This window comes from Mangifera indica, chromosome 13 (assembly GCF_011075055.1).
Source record: "Mangifera indica cultivar Alphonso chromosome 13, CATAS_Mindica_2.1, whole genome shotgun sequence".
NCBI lineage: Eukaryota > Viridiplantae > Streptophyta > Magnoliopsida > Sapindales > Anacardiaceae > Mangifera > Mangifera indica.
In genome coordinates this window covers 6078784-6098641 of record NC_058149.1, presented here as the reverse complement: position 1 = coordinate 6098641, position 19858 = coordinate 6078784, and the positions used below count along the sequence as shown (strand labels likewise).

Below are 19858 nucleotides of genomic sequence, written 5' to 3'. Positions count from 1 at the left end.
GAATTTACTCATCAAATTAATTAACAAGATTTTGTTAAATATATTTTTATATTAATATGAAGTAAATATTCCTTATTAATGTAGAAGATCAACGTAAATAAGGAAAATAATTTAATATCTAGAAACTATCATTCATTTATTAATCTTGACCAGGTCACTATATTATACCACAATGAATGAATATTATGGAATTATTATTACTTTAAATATAAAAAATTTATAGGATAATTTTTTTATACTTAATATTTTTAGAAGAGTAATATTTCATCTATCTATTTTGAATATATACTTATACGTATTATTATTTGAGGAAATATTATTTTATATTTAATTTAAAATTATTTAATTATATAATAATATATATAACATATATTTATTTGATATAATTTTATTATTTTCATAAAATATTTAAATCATAGAAAATATTAAAAAAATAAAACTTTTAAAAATATCAAAAGCCCCTAAGGGGTTGTTTAGTTCTAGGAATTTATAGATTATCTTGGGAATTTATTTTTTATTAATTATATTATTTTGTTTGATTTATCAGTAATAAAATATTACAGTAATATTTTATTATCAATACTGACAAGCTAAGTAATGTAAATAGTAATATGATTACCATATTCATTGTAGGTATTAAAAAATTATCAAAATAATCTTGATTTTATTATAATTATATTATTATTTATTAATTTTTTGAGACAAAAATAAATTTATTTTTAATTAATATAATAAATAATATAAAAATATTTAAAAATAATTATATATAAGGATTTTTAAATAAAATAATTTATCAGTATTCTTTTATTACTTTTAATCAAATATAATAATTATTTAGATTTATCAAATTTTATCAAACATAGTAATCATTTATACCCAATAATCTTTTAAGTAATCTATTTTTAAAATAATCTCTCCATTTCGATAATAAAATAATATCCAAAACCAAACACCTCCTAAATTTAATCACATTATTCAATTATTTAACAATAATATATGAAAGAGAAAGTTGAATCAAAAGTAAGATGAGGTTGTGTAAAATATCATACAAGTACAACAAGATCATAAATAGATTAAAATGGCATTTATGAAATATATGTAAACAGTAAGGGCAACAATTTGAAGCTGTCATATTCCTTGTCCTCTCTCAACTTTCGTTAGTTCTCCTACCACTACTTTTTTTTGTTTTTTATGTTTTCTTTGTTTTTTTCTCTTTCCTTCTTTCTTTCGCTTCTCTTTCTCTTCCTCAGTTTTGACCGTTGCTTTTCTAAACATCTCTCTCCCTTCTCTCCCTCTCTCTCTCCGATCAACCTCCATTTTTCTTCCAAGCTTTCCCCATTCTCACCTCCAGGTACCCTTCTTATCTCCATTTCTTTCTCTCTCTCATTGATTGTAATTAGTGTTTAATCCCATAAAATAACTGTTTTTGTTTCGTTTTTTTCAACAACATTCTCGTGCTCTGTGAAGCTTCTTTTTGTCATTTTTCTCCATCATCTGAAAACGGTTCTATTCTTTTCTTTGAAAGTACAGAGAATTCCTCAAATTGGACTCATTTTTGTTTTTTTTTATGTCAAGTTTATATCTTCGTTTTTCGTTACTTGTTTATCTCATTTCATTAGCATGCAAAGCTTGTTCTTGTACAAAAAATGGTTTCTCTTTTTCTTTCCTTGATAAAGCAAAGAGAATTCATCAAATGGGACTCAAAGTTTTGAATTTTATATCAAGTTTATAGTTGTTTGTTTTCCATTACTTGTATATCTCATATCATTAGCATTTAAAGCTTGTTCTTGTTAATTTTTTTGGCAATTTCTGAGAATGGTTTATCTCTCCCCTCTTTTTTGTTTTTTGAGAAAGCGAAGAGAATCCCTGAAATTGGACTTAAATTTTGAAATTAATGGCAAGTTTATCTCTTTATAATCTTATTTCTACACTATAATCTATTGAAGTTCGTTCTTTTTTTCCCTTATTTGTGAACTGGGTTATTCACACTATTTTTTTTTTTAAATTTTGTTTTAACTTATAGGGAGTTTGTGTCATTCTACTTTATTCTGAGGAACAATATTTCATCTTCATATTCTGAATATTTTTTTGGATTTTATACAAGCTTAAAATATAGTAAGTACTAATTTTTAAGATTTTTTTATTCATCTAAAGTTCATATATTTATTTAGTTTGTATCCTATCATTTATTGAAGTTCTTTTTTTTTTCTAATACTTTGAATTGAATTATTCTCTTTTTTTTTTTTTAAATTTAGTTTTAGCTTTTAAAAATTGTGTCATCCTACTTTAATTTGTCAAAGAAAATTTCTGCTTCACATTCTAAAATGGTTTTCCTTTCCATTACAACTAATTCTTTTTCTTGAATTGTTTTGCTGCTTAATCTAGCTTATCAATACTCTGAAACGGGTTACATTATTGAGTTTCAATCCTCAATTTTTACTTCATTTCTTTATTAATGCTTTTTTAACTTTTTTTTGTTTTCTATTTTACTTGAGGTTTAAAAGTTATATTTAGAATTTGCATCTTATCAATGTAAGAAAAAAGATTTCATTTTGAAAGGTATTTAATGCTTTAAATTTTTTTTTATCAATGTTGCAACTCCAAGCTCAATTTATAATTTAATGTTCTGCTTCAGTCAATGTGAAAGAGTTAAATTTATTTTCATCCTTTGCCATTTATAGTTTATTATATTTGCAGATTTCACCATATGATCTCTCTGCATTTTGGTCTGCTTCTTTTTCCTGCTTTAAAGCTTTATCTTCTTTTGATTATTACATTGTAACTAAAAATAATCTTTCTGCAATTTGACCACATTTTCTTTTTCAGTATGTTACCATTACTTGTCACTGTTTACTCTTCTGTCACAATATTTCAGTATTTTTAGTGCTTTTACATAGAATTTGTACTGGCTTTATCATCTTAGTTGATTTTTATGTTCACCCCTAATCATTTGTATTGCCCTACCATCCGACCTTTTTATTATTTTTAAGGGTAACTGAAATATTTTTAAATATTTCACCGCTATACTACTGCAAAGCGTTTTGTTACATATTGTATTCCTCGTGTTAAGTCTGAAAATGTTCTCGGCCTTCTCTATGACTTGAAATTTAAGAAAAGCGCCACAGCTTTGTTGAAATGAATTTCTTGTATATAGCTTTATCTTGGAATTTGAATGCCTGTTGTAAATCTATCTGTTTCTTTCTTGTTTACTTTGTACTCTTGTTTCTTTTCATGTTTGACAATGTTTTGTAATTATTCAGGCAACTGAACCTTTTTTCACTTGCTTGAGCAGCCCAGAAAACTACTTATGATTCTAGTGAGAAATACGAAAGAATACAATTGCGATTTCCATTTTGATTCAGGGTTGAAACATTCATAGAGTTAAGTAAAGGAAAAGTGAGAAATGGGATGTTCGACATCAAAGCTGGACGATGAAGAGGCAGTTCAACTTTGTAAAGATAGAAAGCAATTCATCAAACAGGCATTAGAGCAGAGAACCCGATTTGCCTCTGGACACATAGCATATATCCAATCCTTGAAAAGAGTGTCTGCTGCTCTTCGCGAATATGTGGAAGGAGATGAACCACGAGAGTTCTTGCTAGATTCATTTATAACTCCACCATATACCCCTGTGAAGAAAATAAGTAATGGTTTCATCTCAATTTCGCCAAAATCTATCCCACCTGCGCATATTGAGTTGCCGTCCAACTCAACTTTGAAGGTGAATTACTTAAGGTCAAGTGGGAATCCAGCAGTTTCAGTTGAAGAGAGGCCTCCGTCACCAGAAACAGTCCGGGTCGAAGCTTACTCTCCAATGCACCAATATGGATTTGATGGATTTTTTGGAGTGCAGCAATCACCGCTGAGTTCTTCATTCTTCTTTAATTCGCCCAACAATAGACTAATATCCCTCCTTCGCCTCAAAATTCGCAATGGGATTTCTTTTGGAACCCATTCTCGTCCCTTGACAACTATGGCTATCCCAACCAAAGCGGTCTCGATCAAACAACCGTTGAAGATGAGATCAGAGGACTAAGGCAGGTTCGAGAAGAAGAAGGGATTCCAGATTTGGAAGAAGATGAAACTGAGCAAGAAGAATGTGAGAATAATGTACATGTAACAGAAGAAAGATCTAAAACTCATAAACGTTGCTCTAGTGAAGAAGTTATTGTAGAAGATGTTGATGAGGAGGACGATGATGAGGAAGGGGAAACAGATAACGAAACTGGTCCAGAGCATCAAATGGGAGGGTTACAGTCCCATGGTAGAACAAACATAGATATATCACGGGCTCAAATGGCTGGGCAAGTTGAAGTTAGTAGACAAGAAATGGCAGTTGGTGATCAAGAATCTAAGGAAGAGACTCCAGGTTTTACCGTTTATGTAAACCAAAGGCCAACAAGCATGTCAGAAGTAATCAAGGACCTTGAAGATCAATTCAAGGTTGTTTGCAATGCAGCGAATGAAGTCTCAAAATTGTTAGAGGCTAGCAAAGCCCGGTACTTGACAAAATCCAACGAACTCACAGGTTTTAAATTTTTTTTTTTCACTTGCATTTTACTCTGTCCTTATCTTGTTCAAATTTATTTCTAGTGCTTTAAATTTATAATGAAGTCCAAGAGTTCTACTGCTGCAAACAAAATCAGAGCAAATTGCTAGAACATATTACATATCTAGCGTTTTGTTAAACAAATGCAGGCATACTCTATAAAATCCTCTCACAATATATATATGTAGTCCCTTTTGTCCATTGCTTTGGTATTCATTGTTATTTTTTTAAAGTTACTGGTACCAATCTGACACGTTTTGATGTTGCAGCCATGAAAATGTTGAATCCAGTAGCTTTGATACGGTCAGCTTCATCTCGTTCATCCTCATCAAGATTTTTAAACAATTCTTCAAGTGCAAGAGATGAAGGTTACGAAAGCAATAGTGATATGTCCGAGGACTCCTGTATGTTTTCTGGTAGTCATCAATCAACATTGGACAGATTGTATGCTTGGGAAAAGAAACTCTATGAGGAAGTCAGGGTATTACTTTTTACTTCAATCTAGAGTTAATACCTGAGATTAATTTTATGAGAAAAAATAAATAAAATCTACTATTAAAAATGGTTAAGATCGGTAATAAGAATTATATTTCTCCAGCCATGCCTGCAAGGAACACATACTTTAATTATGAAAAAAAAAAACTAAGAATAAACTTATCTGTTACCATCTTAATCAGTCAGGAGAAAAGGTTCGTGTTGCATATGAGAAGAAACTTCAGCAACTTAGAAATCAAGATGTGAAAGGAGAGGACCCCTCTGCTGCGGACAAAACAGGGTCAGCAATTAGAGATTTGCATACCCAAATAAAGGTTTCAATACACTCAGTTGAAGCTGTTTCAAAGAGGATCGAGACTTTAAGGGATGAAGAATTGCAGCCTCAACTTGTAGAACTGATAAAAGGGTATGTGACACTATTTCCTGATAGTATAGTATATCTGCACTGCTAAATTATGATAAGTTGTTACTTTACAAGAACATCATAGTTTAAGATTCTCATTGGACACACTTTGTTCAACAAATGATAAACTTTTTCAATCACACGTACAAAACCAATTACATCCTTATTCAGCATCTGCCAAATTTTTAATCAGTTGCTCTCTTTATAATGCTGCCTTGTTTTCATTTTCTCTAGCTCCCCAAAGTCCGTTTAATTCTTAAATCAACTCATATCTATCAGCCTAATGCTTTAAAAATAGAATTGGTAAACAAAAAATCAATATTTCTCTAGATCATTATTTTTAAATAAATGGTTCCAATTGACCAAAAAAAGATTCAGGTTAAATCCAGGAAATATTATTCAAGTTGCTACAGAACCTTCAGTTATAGATAAAACTCTTGCTGCTTTCTCATTGCACTCAGTTTTCTGTTCCTAATAGATGAATTTAGTTTTCCAGATTTATGCTCTGGGTGTTTAGATTTTACAGGGTTAGAGTTAACAGGAAGAGTTAATTTTTTAATGAAGAAATATTTGGCAGATTGAACTTGTTGCTACAAGTTAAAACTCTCTTTGGACAGTTTATTCTATGTTCTGAAGTAATTCTTCAACAAATTACAGGTTAGCAAAGATGTGGAAAGTAATGGCAGAGTGTCATCAATCACAGAAAAGAACCTTAGATGAAGCCAAACTCTTACTAGCAGGCACACCTTCAAAACTGAATGCAAAGAGGCACTCATCCCTGCCAGTTACTGATCCTCACCAGCTGGCTAGATCAGCTGCCAATCTTGAAACAGAGCTGAAGAATTGGCGAGCCTGTTTTGAGTCATGGATCACTTCTCAACGATCCTATGTGCATGCAATATCTGGCTGGCTGCTGCGTTGCATGAGGTGTGATGTAGATATGTCAAAACTATCATTTTCTCCTCCACGCTCCAGTGGAGCCCTTCCAATATTTGGACTTTGCATCCAATGGTCAAGGCTTCTGGATGCTATTCGAGAGATGCCAGTGCTTGATGGATTAGACTTTTTTGCGGCTGGGATGGGGTCTCTCTATGCACAGCAGCTAAGAGACGATTCTCATAGGATCCCAGTTGGATCAAAGAGATTTGGAAGTGGGTTATCAGATGAATGTGGTGGGAATATGGAAGTGGTGGAGTTTGGACAAGTAGAAGATGTTATGACTATGGAGAAACTTGCAGAAGTCGCCATAAAGGTACTTTGTGCCGGAATGTCAGTTGCAATGAGCTCACTGACTGAGTTTGCCAAGGGTTCTGCAAATGGATACACACAACTTGTTGATCAATGGGATAACACCACAGGAGACAACATAGTTAATTAATATTTTGCTAGGTAGTTAGTTGAAGGATGTCAATGTAGTAACAGATATATAACTTGTTATAACAAGGTAGCTTAGAGTTCTTAATGCCTCCGTTCTCCTACTGCTTAGTTACAATTAGCTGATGAGAGAGATAACCATTTTTAATGCAATCAGCCTCTCCAAGATGAATGAGAATGTGCCAACATACAACTGGTTAAGATTTGTCATGGTCTTACCATCCTTAGTAAGTTAACAGAGTCGATTATACGAAAGATGTTAGATCGCCTAAGTAAAACCTAGGAGTTTTTCTTAGGACAATCATTCATTCATAAGGTTATATTCGAATTGAGTTGGTTCAACTTAAAAAACTAGTTTGGTTTAGTTTAATTCGATTCGACTTTATTTAGTTTGAATTAGAGCCAAATTTGAGTAAGAATGATTGATTCTTTTTTAAAACCAAACCGAACTTGGTTAAAGTAAGTTCAATTAGATTTAACTTGTGAGTCAAGAAGTAGTTCGATTCAGTTCAAACTTAACTCGTAACGTGATTTGAATTATGTTAAACAATAATCAAAATGATGTCGATTTGTCTATTATTAAGTAAAACGATATTATTTTATTAATGAACCACAGATTCAAGCTATAGCTTTAAGTCATGAACTTGAGTCAAATTTAAGTTATCCTTAATTTTGGTTTGTCAAACTCAAATTGAAATTGAGATAAATTGATTTTTTATTCAAACTGAACTCGAATTATAAAAATATTTAAATTTAATTCGATCTATATCCACTCTTGTGGTACACATATTCCTGAACAAAGTATGTTATCAATCATATTTATTCCCAGTCAATAAGAGTATATGTACAAATAATGATATTTCATCATATAATTAAGTGTTGTTTTATCTTTAATTTTTAACTATCTAATCATATAATAACACATCAGTATTTATGCATATAGCGCTACTTATTTTCAATATATTAAGTCACATTTGTATGTATAACCTGAATTGATGTTTTAATATTTAGACCTTATATTGATCTAATAAAGAGGTTACCCTAAATCAATCGACGATTAAACCAACTGATTAGTAGTCAGATAAATAAATTATTTAAATAAAATATTAAAAATAATATTTAAAACAATTTTATATACTTAATTATTAAATATAAAATATAAATTACAATTATATAAAAATGAAATTGGTATTATTGTGAATATACACTATTTCAAATGAAAATGTGTTGGGTAAATAAAAAAATATATGATAATTTTGTAAATAAAAATATTAAATAATTCAAAAAATTGAAAAAAATCCTTTATATATATATATATATATGGTGGTATTAAAAATATACATTAAAATTAATAAAACACTGTATTTAAATTTCCTGAATAAAACTTTAAAGGAAAAAATTTAAATACAATCATTTTAATAATTTTTTTTTTCTAAACTTATTTAAATTTACAGAAATAATATAATTAAAATAATATAAAAATGTTTAAAAAAAATCCTGGTAATCTTAAAAATATATATTAATTTTGAAAAAATTTCCTAATCCTTAATAATGAAAAATATATCTAAGAAATGCCAAAATTTTAGGTGAAATCCTTTAATGAATAATGTAAAAAATTATAATTTAATATATATGTTAAAAAGTGAATGAATTATGATTAAAAAAAAAATCAGAGATGTTTAGTCTTTTTAAGAAAAACAAGGGAAATAGTTGATTGGGTGTAAGCGCACAAATCTTCGCCAGGAGGTGGAGATTGCCTACCTAATTGTTATTATTAAATTTAATTTATGAAATGTTGGGGTTAATATTAGAGAACTAATTCCCATGGTTATACAAGTGCTTTTAATAAAACTCATATTCATGATTTATTATGGTTTACTTTGCTATGAAGACATTTGATTGTGTTAAATATCCTTAAAATAGTAAAATCGTGATAAATAGATTAGAAAATTGATTGTTAAAATCCTCTATACAAATTAAATGGTCATTCTAAAAACATCAGTAATTCTAATATTACTTTGACCAAGGACACAAGTAATAGAAATAAAATTATCATAGTATTGAGTAACTCTACCGAAAAGCAGTGATAATTCTCACATGTTAAAGTAGTTAGTTGACAACTTGGTACAACATATGAGTGCACGTTATATGCATGTTTATTGAATTGACTTGACAAGAGGATTTTCATATGGATGATTACTCCAGTGTGTATAGAATAAATCCTCTAACTCACAGATACATAGATCCTTTAACTTAAGGTCATTGAACTGTCTTGTACAAGAACTGCTATGATTTAACATCATCCAATGTACTATCATAACTGGTGTAACCACAAAGGTGGTGATTATGCATATTGAAATCTGTATAGAGGCTATAGTGGATCAATAAAAGATTCGTCACTCTCAAGCATAGGAGGTGATATCTCAAATGAGAATATTGAAAGACATCGATGACTACTCGAAATTGTGGCCAAAGTAGGATTGGGTTGAAGCTTAGTCTAAGTCATTTGATTATTTATGTGTATCAGTTCATATCGAAGAACTACTAAGATAGACACATATCCGTGTTTCAACTTCGAGAGTTATCAATTGACAAAGGGATCATATTGTGCATAACTTATAGTTGACAATGCTTAGAGTTGTTTATTGACACTCAATCAATTCGACCTGAATTTGGACATTGTCTCTTTGATAAAAAGTTTATGAGTCACATGCATATAAGAGTTGATTCGGACTTTAGAGGAATTGGATTATTTATTGATAATCCTAGGGTATTCGAGTAGAAATTGAATTGCGATTGGACAGGGTTTATCCAATAGGATTGAATCAGTTCAGTTTGACTTTTTTTTAACCATGAATGACCATTGATAGGCCACAAACATCCATTCATGGTAACACAAATTTGGATAAATCTTTATCTGAATTTCATTTTAATTTATGCCCAAAATTCAGATACATCACAGATCTTATAAGATAAGGATTAAGACTGAACAATCATTCATTTGTCATGAACAGTTGTTCATTGTGTTCTATAAGTATAGAATGAATTTCATAGTTAAAAGTTTTGCCCTATTTCACATACGAATGAATGTTCATGCGAATACCTAACCCGTTCATAGAGCCCTAACAATCTCACGTGATTGGTTTCGCCCATGCTTTGCTTATGAACCAAGGCGTCACCTTGTAGTGGGTTGGAGAGCATTCACATAACCATATAAAGATTAAAGGAACCTCCAAACACAAGTATAAAATCCTTAAACACCCTATATGTGTTGTTTGCAATGTTTCATGATAATACATCTTAAAACATGATCCTCAATGGAATTTTCAGACTTGTATGAATTTTTAAATTTATTCCACTACCTTACCATATTTTAACAGCCCATAAATTCCTAACATGAAAAATTATTAACGTTTTTAATTAATTTATTTAGTTATTTTTTCTCATTATAATTTTTTATATAAGAAAACTTTAGAGTTCTTTACCCATTTGCCCTTCCAACTATCCATTTAATTGACTAAAACTAATTATGGGTTGGAAAGTGTGACCTAAGGCTAGATGAATCAAGCTAACTTGTTTTGAAAAGTTGGGTCAACTCTATTTGACTCGATTTGAATTCATTTAATTTAAATTTCAATTAAGCTCAAATCAAAAGTCAACATGTTTTTTAACTCAAACCAAACTCGAGTTAGAGTGAATTCGTCTCAATCTTGCTCCTAAACCGGTTGATGATTTAATTCAACTCAAACTTAACTTATAATTTGATTTGAATTATATCAAACAATTATCAAAGTGATATTATTTTGCCCATTCTTGGATAAAATAACATTGTTTCGTCATTGAGTTGCAAACTTGAGCCACGAATTCGAGTCACACTTTTGAATCATAAACTCAAACTAAACCATTTTTATTTAAACCGAACATTAAGTACCAATAATTTTGGGGAAATTAAATTGAATTCTCCCCAAACATAATGTTAAGCAAAAATGTCCTCTTTTCAAAGGTTTAAGCAAAAATGCCTCAAATTTTTAAAAATATCAATAATACCCTTCATCATTTCTATATAAACTCTCACCTTCATACCTTCCTCACACCATTTAAATTTTCATTTTTACTCTATATCTGACACTGTGGGTTTATTCAAAAAGAAACAAATTCATGCTTTTTAATTCGAATTAAAAAAATTGGTTTGTGATAATGAAGTATTTATACGAATCTTAATCTAAAACTTAATTTCTTCATTAAATCAAATATGTATATTTTATTTAAATAATGACATAGGAAGGATATTTGACAATATATAAGGGGGTTAAATATATGTTAGAAAAATATAGGGATATTTTGATATTAGATAATGTATAAAGGTTTTAAATGAAAAATGTTAGAAAAATGTAAAAACTTTTCAAGATCTGACCATGTATGAGGGTGGTAAATGAAATTTCAGATAAAAATAAAGCGTATTTTAAAATTAGACAAAATATGAGGATGCTAAATGAAGTAGTCCAAAATTATGGGGGCATTTTGATATTACAAGAATATCAAGTTCGTATACGTTAGAAAAATATAGAGGCATTTTGATTTTTGTTAATATAGGAGAGAATTAAATGAAATATAAGAAAAAAGTATTTTGATAGTAGGCAAAATATGAGAGTGGTAAATGAAATACACCAAAATAAGGGGCATTTAAATATTATAAAAACATCAAGTTCGTATATGTAAGGAAAATATAGAAGGTATTTTGATCTTTAATAATATACACAGGTTAAATAAAATACAAGAAAAAATGTAGGGGGTATTTTAAAGTTAGACAAAATATGAGGATGCTAAAAAATACACCAAAATTAGAAGGCATTTAGATATTATAAGAATATCAACTTCGCATATGTTAGAAAAATATAGAAGGTATTTTAATTTTTAATAATATATGAAGGGATTAAACAAAATGTAAGAAAAATATAGGGATCATTTTGTTATATTGGTAAAGTTTAATGTGAATTTTTCTAATAATTTTTTTTAATCAATATTGTTTATTGTAGGATTGATTATTGAAATGATGAGTTTAACATGATCGGAATATAATAAAATACACTCGAAGTTATAAACTAGTGGTTAAAATTCCATTACAAGCAACACTTGAGAGATTTATCTAGTTGTTGAGTTAAAAAAATGGTATCGATCCAATCCAAAATAGCATTTAGCTATGCATGAAACCAAAACATATCGAGCTAGACTCCCTTCTAAAAATAAAAAATGATAAATATGTCGAAGGTCTTATTGACATGGCAAAATATGTCAAAAAATGTGTTCTAGTTTTTGTTACATGTTTTGTCATTGAAGCATAAGGAGAAGAAGGAATAAGTGACAATAATGATGGTGAACTGAAAAAGGAATCCAATGAGGAAGAGTTGATAGATTTTCGTAATGATGCATTATATATTGCTACAAAATGGGTTCATTGAGACAATGAGAAGGTTTCAGATTAGGGTGACTTTGATGATAATGGAATGGTTAATGTTTCTTTTGATAAGTCAGACTTAAATGATACATTACCTATTAACTATAATATAAGTAGTCTCTAACTTGATATCATTTTCAAGGTGGCGAGAATTATGTTGGTCCATTTTTTGATAATGTTCCCACTAATTCATTTAATTGGCTACCCAATTTTTCTCTTCAACCTTTAACAACATCAAGTAGTGTAGAATCAGTGCGAAAGGGGATGATGTCAAAAATGGTGACATTTTTAGGGATCAAAACCACTTAAAAGATGTAATGACTCAATTTGCGTCAGAGAAAGGACTCTAATACAAAGTGGCCAAGTTAAACCCAAAAAGATGGAAGACTAAGTGCATTAATGAGAAATGTGAATGGTATCTATCAGGAAAAAGAATAAAACCAAGTGACATATGTCAAATCTATAATATGAATCATATGCACACATGTTTAAGAGATTAGATAAAACCACATCATAGACAAACTGGGGCTTGAGTTTTAGGTCAATTAATGAAATTGAAGTTTGTATTGATTGATCATATTTATTAGTCTAAAGAGATCATTATCAACATTACCAATATATAAAATTGATATATCTGGCAAGCAAAGAAACAGGCAATGCAGTTATTAAAAGGCTTACTGGAATACTCATTTATACTCTTAGTAGATTATTGATACAATTTAAAGCGTGATAATCTAAGTACCATGATGCATATACAAACAAACAAGGATTATCACTTTCAATACTTTTCATGGCATTGGGTTGTTCCTTCTATGCATTTCAACGATATCTTCAAGTAGTTATTTGTATTAATGCTACTTTCTTAAATCTTGGACTTTTATTTCTTGTTTTGGCCTTAGATGATAATGACCAAATCTATTTAATAGCTTTTGGTGTGAGAAAAAAGGAAGATCATCCAACATGGTGTCGGTTTTAATAAAGCATAAAGATTACATCTAGTAAAGTACCAAGGTTGGCAATAATCTCAAATCAATATCACATTATATACTCTACGATGACTAAGTTATATTCATATATACACCATGGATGTTATTGTCATCACCTTCTTTGTAACATGTGATCGAAGTACACGTGTAACTCACAGGTCATATGTTTATGCTAGAAAGTAGTGAAGGCCTATACAGAGGCACATGTTGAGGTCATGATGAGAACTATTGATGAGGTACATCTTGAAAAGGGGGATTACCTACATAAGGTAAGGTATCAATGATAGAGCAAGACACATTTTCCAGGCAACAGGTATAACATAATAGTAACTAATATCACAAAGCCATTTAATGCACTTGTCAGACACGCATAAGGTTTACCTATTACGATGCCAGCTGAGTTCATTCAAGACACCTTACAACAATAGTTTTATAAGAGGAGAAACCATGCAGTACGTATAGTGTTAATATTAATTATCTAATTGACTATTAATATTTACACGTACGTTTATTTAGTAACAGATGTGTTAATGCTTTTTCAAAATTACAGATGAATGCCCCCATTAGGTTACACCATGGATAAAGGAAAAGTTTGACCACCATGTGTTGAAGTCTATAAATTTTGAGGTTTATTTAATTACAAATTTTGGTATCAAGATATAGGTAAGGGCAGATACATGAGTATTGCGGACTTTCATGAGCAGACATATACGTGCATGAAGTTTCAGCATTCATGCATTCTATTTATACATGTCATTGTTGTCACAAGACATATGAGGCTCACCAATGTCTATACATGGGTTTATCCTTTCTACATTACCAAATTCTACCATGTAATGTATGCGAAAGTTGTCAATCCATTGAGGGATCAATCAGAATAGTTACATATCGAGGATGAAAGACTTATCCTGCCATCGTTTCTCAATTATCATTGACCAAGTATCTTTCAAATAAGAATCGATCTCTTTCATAAGGTGAGATCATTATACCAAAGTTTTACTATCGATGTAATCAATTTGGACATATACGATCACATTACAAAAGTCTAACAATGGTTTCAAGCTCCGTGTCATTAGATTCATTGAAAAGAAATGAAAGAAAAAGATCTTCACAATCTAAATCTTTTGTTTAGTTTAATTTATGTACTTGTTGAAATGAGATGTAATCATTGAAATCTTGCATCAATATTATTTATGTTTCAGATGTCTATTAATTAGTTTTACGTTTGATTTATGTTTGATTTACTCATGCATTAAAATTACTTATGAACTTCTAGTATACTCGTTTCAGACACCTCATAAAATAGATAAAACATGAAATCATATACATAAATAATAAAATATTGAAAAAAAATATACATACATAACAATTATGAAATCATATGAATAATAAAGGATAACTAAACACAATCTATTCGATGTAATGGAAATACAACTTTGAGGCCAAACACCTGTGCATTGAGGTGGAAAACTTGGGGGGAAATCTAAACTCTGCTCGAGTGTTAGACATTCTATGAAGTGCAACATGAAAACACCACAATCACCAAATCCTACACCTTACTGGAAGACACCCTTCGTTTGGCACAATGCTAAGTGATCTTGTTGTGTTGTATGACTTGCAATGGACTAAAAACTCATGGACACTAGTAATTCCGAGATAAAGGTGGTGTATAGATGCATCTGATGAGCAAACCCCTCATGGCTGCTTGTAAAAGTGATATAGGAGTCATATACAGTAATACTCTAATGGGCACAACCAAAGTTTATAAGTATGAAAACCTGCAAAAATTGAATAATTATAATGGAGACATGTGTTATATATAAATAGTTATAATGGAAACACGTATATACAATAAATACCCTATCGATTACCCTCTAAGGTTTGTAAAATAAACCCAACATATAATTTACCTTTACCATCTTCATGAAGAGCTCTGCCCACTTGTAGTCAACTTGTAGGGTGGCATTAATTACCTTATGTCATGCTGATAATGTGTGGGTTGTTGTCTAACTCTGTGGGATGACGACTTGGTGCTCGTGTTGATGTTGACATAGGAAGAACAATCATTCATCCTGAAAATACAAAAAATAAAAAGTTATCACCCTATTAGGAATGACTTCATTTAACTGACTTCATAATAACAATATACATACCTTCACGTTGGGGAATGGTGTATGTGGAGAATCATGAATCGATACTCCCTCAAAGATAGAACCTTGTACATAATGTAACAAAAAATTGTTTAGTAACATTTCATATAAAATGTCGTAAAAAACAATTACCAACCTCGATTGGGGAAGGAGTAAATGGAATCATAGCGTGTACGGGAGAGGGTTTACCATATGTTAAGGTAGATGCCCTAGAGTTAATCGAATTTGGCGTTTATAGATGTAATTTTATCTTAATAATTAATAAAGAATTTATTATTATTCAATCATATATTGTCTATTTACATGATTGTGCCAATAACATACCCTTATAATGGTAGAACTATTATGAGGGAATTAGATGACTAATCATGAGAACTCTATATACACTTTTAATGGTCATTCTAAAAACGTTCGTAATCCCAATATTACAATGAATTAAGGCATGCGTAATGATGATAGGATTATTATAGTGTTGAACAACCCAATCGAAAGTGGAGACAATTCTCACGTGTCGAAGCTGTTATAAACAGTTTGATGTAATACATGGTATACATTATAGACATATTCATCAGACTGATTCGACTAGAAGATATCCATATGGATGATTGTTTCAATGTCTATGGAATAAATCTTCTCAATATCACAGGTGTATATGATCCTTTGACCATCTCGTATAAAAATCAATATGGTTTGACACTACCTAATATGCTGCCATAATTGGGGTAATTATAAAGGTAGTAATTGATATCTCATGAGATATATGGAGGTTATAGTTAATCTATAAATGACCCATCATTTTTTAGCACAATAGAAGATATTTCACAAGAAAATATTGAATGACATCTATGATTGCTTAAATTTGTGGCCACATTGGGATAAAGTTGTAAACAAATCCATATTAGTTATTTATGCATATCAGTTCATACAAAGGAATTACTAAGATAGACACTTTTATATGTTTTAACCTTGAGAGATATTAGTTGACAAAATGATTAAATTGCAAGTAACTGTGATGTTGTAAAAGTTTAAGAGATGTTCGTTGACACTCTGTCATCTAGGTGGCCAAGATGCTTTGCTAGAGGCCAATTCTTGTTGACCATGCTTTGACCATGCCAAATTTTGTGTGCAAGTACTAGGTGGCAGCAAGCAATATAATAAAAGCATTTTGTCCAGTTGTGCAAGACTTTAATTAAATAAAAAGTGAAACATGCGCTAAAATTAAAATAAAACAAGAACACATACATAACAAAACTCTAGTTGCAAGTTTTATGTTTTTTATTTTTCTTTCGATGAACACAAAAACTCTAATAACCTTTTTTTGGATTGCCTCTTACTTGTTCGTGCTCTATATGGATACCAAGGCACCACCTCTCGAGGGTTGGATAATATTCAGTCTCAAGCTATTTGAAGGTTTGAAGAAGCCACCAATATAGGTACAAACCTAAAGCACCCTATAAGTGTTTTGTATGTTCATAAATATATGTTCTAAAACAGATATCTGGTTAGAGTTTTTAGGATTCTTTGCTTTTAAATTTTTTTAATTCCATTGTACTGTCAATTACCAAAGCCCTAAAAACCCCAATAATGGTATCAAAGCTATCATTTAGCATATTTTTATAAGAATATATACTTGTTGGTTTGTTTTGATTAATTTTATATGTTAATTAAATGTAATCAGATTAACAAAGACTAAAATTGGTAAAGATGATTTGTAATCGTATTGTTGTATGATTTGTTGAATATCATGTATTAAATAAATTGTGTTAAACTATTGAGTGATAATATCTGAATTTTTGTTTAAGTTTTTATTAAAATTTGCAAGTTGAATTTTGGTTGAAAATTATAGGTTTCATGTCATTGCATGAAATTTTCTTTGAATCTTGTTGACTGCATAATTTAAGGGTTGCCATTGGTGTGAGTACAGTTTAAATTTTATATTCACTCCCCAATGATTGGCCTACTGAAAACGGGAGTCTTCTGGATTTTTCGTCGTCGAAAAACTTGGAAGACTGAGTCTGGAAAACCATCTATGCACGACATAATCCAAACCATGAATGGAAGTGCTAAATGGAATGGTCATGCACCATGAGAAGTGCATGGCTAGACCAAGTTGGTACAATCATGATTATATCTTGGTACAAGCATGGTTGGACAAATTTTGGTCCAATGTGCCTCTTTATGTATCCTTACCCTAGTTGCAATCTAATCGTGCCTAAACAGTGACTTTAGTCGTGCAGTATTCTAAAATTTTGTTAAATTCTAGATATACAGCTAGACAACACACATGCATGTGTGGCAAAGTTAAAATTATGATCTAGTCATGTTTTGTTGAATTTGGACTAAATTGAGATTTTTTTGGAGCTTTGAGGGTTCAATTGTAATTATGTAAAACTTTAGAGACCAAAGAATTTAACACTTAAGATACTAATAATTGAAATCTAATTATTTAATTCATATGTATATGTATGGATGTATGTACGCATGATGCCCAGTATACAACCAGAGAATCTTTGTGAATGTTTTTAATTTTTGCCTTTATCCCCTTTTCTCTTTTTAAATTAGGTCATTTTTATTTTCTTAGAATCCTATAGTTAGGAAATAAAACCATATAATAATTGAAGATTGGAGATAAAAAGACAAGCACAAAGACTTAAAGATGAAGATTCACCTAGGTTAGCCAATCAAACTCCTTTTGGCTCGAGGGCTTGACATTAGTTACGATTGTGTATTAGCATATTTTTATTTTACTTTGTAGAATGTATGTGTAGGTTTTATTTTACAAATATCACCTAACACGTAGCTTAAAACCTTATGAGACTAAATAATAAAACTTTCAACTTAAATATTAAGTCTAAGATTTAATTAATGTCTTTCAACATGACCTCCTAATTAAGTCTCTATTCGTTGTAACCTTGTTTGTCAAAGCAAAGTGTACACTTCTACCAAGTGGATATTAGGTGATGAAATATTGGGTCTAACTTAATTAACATAATTTGCTTGCTTGTCAAAGCGAAGGTGAAATATGTTAGAGGCATGAGTAGGGAATGCATTTGTTGATGCAAGAAGATATGTAATATCCACCTTATTAATACCGAGAGTCACATTTGAGGTTGCATGATTTGTTGGGATAACACATGGCTTGAGATCATGGATTTTTTGTGATCAATTTAAAATTTACTTATTCAATTAATTCGAATTTATTTACCAAAGCGAAGAAAATAATTAATACGGTGAGATCTCGGTTCACTAGAAAGTTCACCGGAACTTCCTAAGTTCAAAATAAGGGCTATTCACTTGAGAAAAATAATAAGAGTATTTTAATTATTAAATCCATAATTAAAATGAATATTAATAAATTAGATAAAATTACTAATTCTTTTATCCTTAAATTGTAGATTACTTAATCACCATGTTAAATCCAACGTATCGATCAATTCTCAAAAAAGAAAATAAGCTCACTGGAACTAACTTTATTGATTATTACAAAAATCTACAGATTATTTTGTGTTAGAAGAAGATGTTGTATATCCTTAAGGGATCATTGCCTCCTAAGTCTGGTCTCGGTTCCATCTAAGAGTAAAATGATACTTTTAACAAATATCTTAATGACTTTGTGGAAGTTTAGTACCTTATGTTGACTTCTATGTCACTTGAGCTATAAAAACAACATGAGGAATGGATGTGCAATCCATGCTTACACACCTTTGAAAGTTGTATGACACTTGTACGAGGGTTGAATGATATAAGGTGTCAAATATTCTGTTTGATTATAAACTCTTTGAGGGAGGACAAGTTAGCCTTCAAGTAGTTAAGATGATTGGTTACATTAAACGGTTGGTAAGCTTGGGCTTTATCATGAACAATGAGTTTGTTATTGACCATGTGTTGAAATCCCTTCCCAAATATGGGTTAATTTCATCATGAATTCTAACTTAAACGAAAATGAGAAAACCCATGAAGAGTTATTATATATACTCAGACAGGCTAAACAAAAGGTATGAAAGGTAGCTTCGACTAATATATTTATGGTTGAAGCCTAAACATCAAAACTCAAGGCTAAAGGCAAAGGTAAGAAGTAACTTGATACTACTATTCAGCCTACAGGTGGTGTAGGAAAGAGAAAGGTTGTTTGCTTTTATTATGACAAGACAAGTCACTAAAGAAGACATTGCAAGGTTTTTCTAGAGAACAAGAAGAAGAAGGCAGCTAAAGCTTTTACTTTAGGTATGTTTGTCATGGAGATAGACTATTCTCCTTGTTCATCCTAGGTTATAGACATAGGATGTAGTTCTTATATTTGTTCTGATATATAAAGACTGCAATAGAGCAGATTACTCACCAAAAGAGAGGTTGACCTACATGTTGGAAATAGAACACGTGTTATTGCATTAACCGTAGTGTTTATTATCTTAGGTTGTCCACTGGGTTAGTTTTAGAATTAAAACA

At 30.5% G+C, this 19858-nt stretch overlaps 1 pseudogene; it reads left to right on the top strand.

Moving 5' to 3' along the window:
* Positions 1–1219: 1219 nt before the first annotated feature.
* On the top strand, positions 1220–6909 carry LOC123195255 (annotated as a pseudogene).
* Positions 6910–19858: the final 12949 nt, after the last annotated feature.